The 6,114-nt window shown below is 43.6% G+C and overlaps 1 long non-coding RNA gene across 1 annotated transcript; it reads left to right on the top strand.

Moving 5' to 3' along the window:
• Window positions 1-2,287: 2,287 nt before the first annotated feature.
• LOC104966678 (uncharacterized) lies at window positions 2,288-3,590 on the top strand. Its single transcript, XR_800660.1, has 3 exons — window positions 2,288-2,305; window positions 2,913-2,917; window positions 3,444-3,590. It is a non-coding gene; the product is annotated as an uncharacterized lncRNA (long non-coding RNA).
• Window positions 3,591-6,114: the final 2,524 nt, after the last annotated feature.

The following is a 6,114-nucleotide window of genomic DNA, read 5'->3' as shown; positions in this document are numbered from 1 at the left end:
ATTCCTTTTCTTCAAACTATTATGGGCAAAATACTTAACTGGTTAATGAAGAAATATACTGAAGTCACGAGAATGTACTGAGTATATTGTTTAGTTATAGAATGCATACAGTTTGACATCAAAATCCTCAATCAATCAACAACCATCTTCTACTATATTAATGGTGTGGGACTCAACTAATGGGTTTTTAATCTCATTGAGCCTTGGGGGACCTTATATTCTTACGCTAATTCCCAATAGGTGGACATCCCTGGGTTTGGCAATTCCTTAGTTATTCGCTTGTGCACTTGGATGTAAATGTAAGTTGAGATACATTTAAATAAAAATGCAACCCTCGTGTTTTTTAAATAGTTTTCCTGCTCTGCTATTAAGATGGAGAAGAAGGCCAGATAGAGGGGAAAACAATGTCTGAATCAGTGTTGGCTAAACCTTGCGGAAATGTTGCACAGATCAATTGTAAGAAGGTCGTCTTTTAATAATTATTGTGTGCCGTCTAGTCTTTAACCTTAAACAGTTTTTAAAAGTCTCCACAGATTACCCTTAGAGCAAACTAAAGGCTATGTGTTGTACCCCACACTCTCCATTTCAGATACTGTCCGACACACACCAGCCACTCCATAACGATACCACGACCAAAATTACTCTATAACCATAGGCCACTTAATACAGACTCGCATTTCTGACCCACTTTCACCCTCTGTCCCTCCCTGGTCTCCCCGTTGCTATTCTCCAGAGAAACCTCCTGCCCGAGGTGAGGAAATGTTATCAAATTGCGCAACAACTGAGGGAGTGCATCCCGGGAAAAAAAAAGTATCTCCATTTTTGTGCCTGATGCGACGTTCGGTTTTTTCTTAGATGGGAAAGGAGAACTGTGAGCAGGAGGAGAGAACGTTTTTTATTTCACCCAGGCCAGCACTTTTTTGCTGTTGCCTGACCGCAGTGTGTGTGTTGTGTGGTGGTGTGTGGTGTTTTGTGTGTGTGTGTGTGTGTGTGTGTGTGTGTGGTTGTTGTTGTGTGTGTGGTGTGTTTGGCTCGGCACGTGTGATGTGTGCATGTGGTCGTGTGTGGATTTCCGCAGCAGCCCTCCTCCCCTCCTCTCCCTGCCGCTCCTCGCTCTATCACTCATCATATTTTTTTTCCTTGGCAATCAATTTTTTACACTGTCATGCATCCACTTCCTTTGCTCCGCCGCTCGGCCTCAGCCGTAATTAAGAAGCAGGGATTACCATATATAATTATATTAATGCAAACATCATTCCAGCAGGTAATCTTCGGCTGATGGGATTGGAAGGTTTGAAGCAACCCATTAACTGGGGCCCAGGCACGGGAGGGCGGGTATGGTGTGTGTGTGTGGTGTGGTGTTGTGTGTGTGGTGTGGTGTGTTGGTTGTGTGTGTGTGTGTGTGTGTGGTGTGGTGTGGGGGACGAATTGGGGTGGAGGGTCCGAGGGTAGGAGAGGCCTTGTTTGCAAAAGAGATTCACCCGTGGTCCTCCCTGTGGCACACACGACACACCACACTCAAATACCACACTATTGAAAATTATAGCACTTTTTAGACACAGTATTTGACACAACAAGTTCAAACAGAGGCTGAGAGGAGTGGGTGTGTGTGTGTTGGGTGTGTTTTGAGTCACTTTGAAGGACACGTAGACACACAACTTAATGGCCACACACAACACACCACACCTCTAAATGCCAGCTGAATTATCTAGCATTTGTTATAATTAAAATGCAGTCTGTCTGTTAGATCAAAATACTGGGGGTATCTCTGGAAAGGAGACAGTAGAGTAAAGTGTGTTGTTTGTGTGTGTGGTGGTGTGGTGTGGTGTGGTGGTGTTGTGTGTGTTGTGTGTTGTGTTGTGTGTGTTGTAGTGGTGGTGTGTGTGTGTGTTGGGTGTGTGGCTGTGGCCGTGTGCCGTGTGGCGTGTGCTGTGTTAATCATTCTAGACAGAGAGGCAGAAAAAGGAAAGCTGCCTTAAGAGGAATGAAAAAGGCACAACTTTAGGGAAACCAACCCTTACAAATAACTCCCCCTTATTGCCAGCTAACTACAAAAGCCCTTCATAGTGAATATATTTCATAACCCATGACCAACGTGGTGTTAATATAGTCCCAGCCCCAATGAGTCCTTGCAGGTGGGGAATGAAACCTATGGTAATGCGCAATTTGTGTAAACCATTTGGCGAGCAGCAAGTATGATTTAGGAGTAATGACAAACCTCCTCCTTCAAATGGTCCGGCGCAGATATCGAGTCGTCGGGTGAACTCGGTCTCCTCGGCTTCCCTCAATCCTCAGGGATAGACGTGTCCTGGCCGTCGTTCACGCTCTGATGGTTGAACACCGTGTGAAAAGGGGGGAAAACCATGAAAGAGAGTACAGACATTCACAGTGGGAGATTTACATACGAAAAGTGAGGAGGACTGATTTTTGGCGGTTTTATTGGTTCTATAATTGTGAGGAAACGTCTGAGCAATTGGAGTCAGGAATCAGAGAGAGACGAGGGAGAGCTGGGAGCGTTTGATGGCAAACACTGAAGGGTGATTTGGTGGGAGCTTGGCCGGAGAAATTGCACATGACATGTACGGGCCACGATTGAACAGCCCAGTAGAGATGCCACAAGTCAATTGCTGAAGACCCCTCCTGGTAGCCGTCGCCAGGTTTTAGGACTAGTTCAAAGGTGTATAATCAACAATTCATTCAATAGATGGCTAAACAGCTGAGGAACTGAATCACATTAGTTGTCCGCCTTATGGCATCCAGGGGTCATCTACACCAGAGAAGGATGTGTTACCAAGGTTGTCCACAAACAATAACTATTGCCTGACCCGCCGAAAACTGGCAAACATCGACCAAAATGCTAGGGCAAAACCCTCCTTATGGGAAGATATAGGCTGAATCAAGGTTTTGGTCAGCTGCCGTCAGAGGCGAAGGAGGGACATGCAGGGCAAAATGATTCCCCAAAGATATAACATATAAATGTGATTTACATGCTGATTTCCCAGGTGGGTAGTGGAGCCCCGAAGGAGGCCAGAGTCTATTCTAGGACCAATATGGACTAGGAATTGTCCATGAGCTTATTAAAAGTTTAATTTAAGCTATTTACTTAATTACTATTTTTCAAAGCCTGATATCTCCTTAAAACAAGACGTCATCATCCTTTAGTGCCGCTCAAAGGAAGTAAATTTCACAACAAAGCTGGTTTTCCAACACACTAAACAATGATCCCATCATTGGAGCGTCCCTGCACAGCCAGCAGTTCCCCTGCTCCTCTAGGTTGGTGGAATTAGATGTATGTGCTGCTGTTTCCACAACCTCCTGTGTAATACAATGTATGGTATTTGTGTGTGTGTTGTGTGTTGTGTGTGTGTGGTGTGTGTGTGTTGTGTGTTGTTGTGTGTGTGTGTGTGTGTGCTGTGTGTGGTGTGTGTGTTGGCATTTGTTAGTCTCACCTGGTCTGCTCTCCACCGTACTGGCCTGAAGGACTTCCAACTGAGTTTTCCTGACGGCAGAAATCCCTGTGTTGAAGAGACCGGGCTGGCGCAGCCTCTGCCCGTTGCCCTGCGGCAGACGTCGCTCGCCAACTGCCCCTCAGCGTTTCTGTCAAACACAGAGAGGAAATGTGGTCAAGCATGTGGATTACGGTTGTTGCCTTTGATCGTCACAGGAATATAACAAGGTATGTTTTAGACAGATGGAATAATACGCAAGTATAGTTATTGAAGGTGTGTCTCTAAGAACAGGGGTCTGTCAAAGTCAATTTCACTTGGCCACATTAGCCAGTCATGGTTGCCCACTCAAAGGGCCAGTTTTATAGTATAAAATAAAAATGTACATATAGTAAAGTATATCAATATATATAGATGAAAGTATTATGATTGGACAGTGATTGGCTCCTGCATATGGATTTATATTGCGAATCTAAGGGTAATAACTTCATAATTGCACTACGTCTTGATGCAGAAGTCCTAGGGAAAACAATTGCAAGTTTATTCAGCATGATAATGTCACAAAATGATTTAAAAAGAAAAGCCAAATTCTGGGGAAACACTTTTAAAAAATGAATGAAATTTTGAAAAAAAAGTTACATTTTGAAAAAAAAGTCAGATTCTGAGAAAAAGGCTAATTAAAAAAAAAAATGTTTTGAAGAAAAAAATAGAGATTCTGAGAAAAAAAGGCATATTTTGAATGAAAAAAATCAAATTCTGAGAAAAAAAATTCAAATTTGAGATGCATTGTGGGACATGTAGTTTATGGGCAACGTGCTTCTGTAAATCGGCATGTAACCGTATAATAAACATATTATATTTTTTGCAAGCTCTTGTGGGCCACATAAAATGAAGTCACAGGCCGGATTTGGCCCCCGGGCCTTGAGTTTGACACCCCTGCTCTAAGACCTTGAAACACATAAGAAAGTCGGGATAATCTGCAAAAAGGTAGCAAAATCACAAATGGTGCCATAAAAAAATGTCACTGCAATAAAATAGAGGCAATAGTGTACATGTACAGCCAGTGATATATTTTTTTCTACATGCACACGTGAAATAGGTGCTATTCTAAAAGGATAAAATGAACAGTAATTTCCCACACACAAATGGAAGGAGTTTGTTAACTTCCAATTATTGACTAATCAGCCATTAGTCTGCTGCCTCTCCACATCTCGTCTATTATTCTGTCAGCCTGTACCAGCCACTTAGATCTGCTCTCAGGCTTCTATTAGGCAGCCGGTTCAGGGTTTCACAGCGCCTCTGTGATTACTGTGACCAAAAACACCCCATTAGTGCACATGTTAACACGTGAGTGCAAACACACTTACTGCCATGCCATGAGATCAATCTGGTAGAAGTTGATATGTTAGCTTCATTGTGGTTTGCTTGAACACCTCTCTCCCAACGCAAACACACACTCTCATTTACTCCCTCACTCATGAGAGAGACAAAAAGCAGGCAATTAACTTGACTTTCAACAAAACCCCGAGCCAGAAAATATATTCAGATTATGCAAAATGCAAAAAAACGCTATTGTTTTCAAAGTGAACATGTGTTAAAAAGCTACACGCTCGCTTCTCCCACTATCAAACACGCCGTGCAGAAATGCTTTATAACCAGGCTTCCAAATATGCCAAGCCGAGTGGAAAAGAAACCGACTCGGGCTAAGATTGACGTCGTGGCAACGCTAATAAGACGGCGAAACGTGTAATAAAGTCGACAATTAGGGCAAACATGTTCCACTGCTTGAGACGGAGGGAGATAGTCAGGCAGGGCGTGCAGAGCGAGGAGAGCTAATACAAACAGAGAGGGAGGGGAACTCGCTGAAGACAAGAGTTGTTAGTTTAGCTTCAGATTATTGACTTTCAAACAATGTCAGCAATTAGTCTGTTCTCACTGTGTTTCGTCTATTAGTCTGTCAGCTTCTACCAGCCACTTAAAACCTGATTTCAAGTGGAATAGGAGAGGGGCACATCTGTTAATGAAGTCCCATGTATAGAAAATGACCAATTAACCATTTAAAACATAAGGCTGGAGATGTGTGTGCGTGTGCGTGTGTGTGTGTGTGTGTATGTTAACGTTAATGGCAGCACAATAAATCCCAGTAAAGTAGATTTAAATGACTGATTGCAGAAAAAGTGAGGAGGGGAAAACATCAGCACATTAAAGCATTTCCTGTCAGCATCTGATTCCTGAATGAAACTAATTTGGATCTCTCCATTTTCCAATTAATAGCGACACAAAATAGATAGATTGGGAGGGATGAACCATTTAATCCATCCTAGTACCAGGAGACTAGTGCTAGGAGCAGTGGGCAGCTATTGTACAGCGCCCGGGGAGCAATGGGAGTGGGGGGTGGGGAAGGGGGGTGTCCGGTGCCTTGCTCAAGGGCACCACGGCAGGGCAGGAGGTGAACTGGGACCCCTCCAAGTAGCAGTCCACACTCCATATTTAGGTCTGGTCGGGGACTTGAACCGGCGACCCTACGGCTCACAGTCCAAGCCCCGACTGACTGAGCCACTGCCGGACTATATGTGTTGTTCAGGACCAATTAAATCATTTAACTAATTTCACATACAGTATATTCAGTTATTTGGAAGAAGGCCAGTCTTTTTTTTAATGAAAGGAC

Source organism: Notothenia coriiceps, unplaced genomic scaffold (assembly GCF_000735185.1).
Source record: "Notothenia coriiceps isolate Sejong01 unplaced genomic scaffold, NC01 NC01_scaffold00037250, whole genome shotgun sequence".
Lineage (NCBI taxonomy): Eukaryota > Metazoa > Chordata > Actinopteri > Perciformes > Nototheniidae > Notothenia > Notothenia coriiceps.
This window is presented reverse-complemented; position numbering and strand designations above follow the sequence as displayed.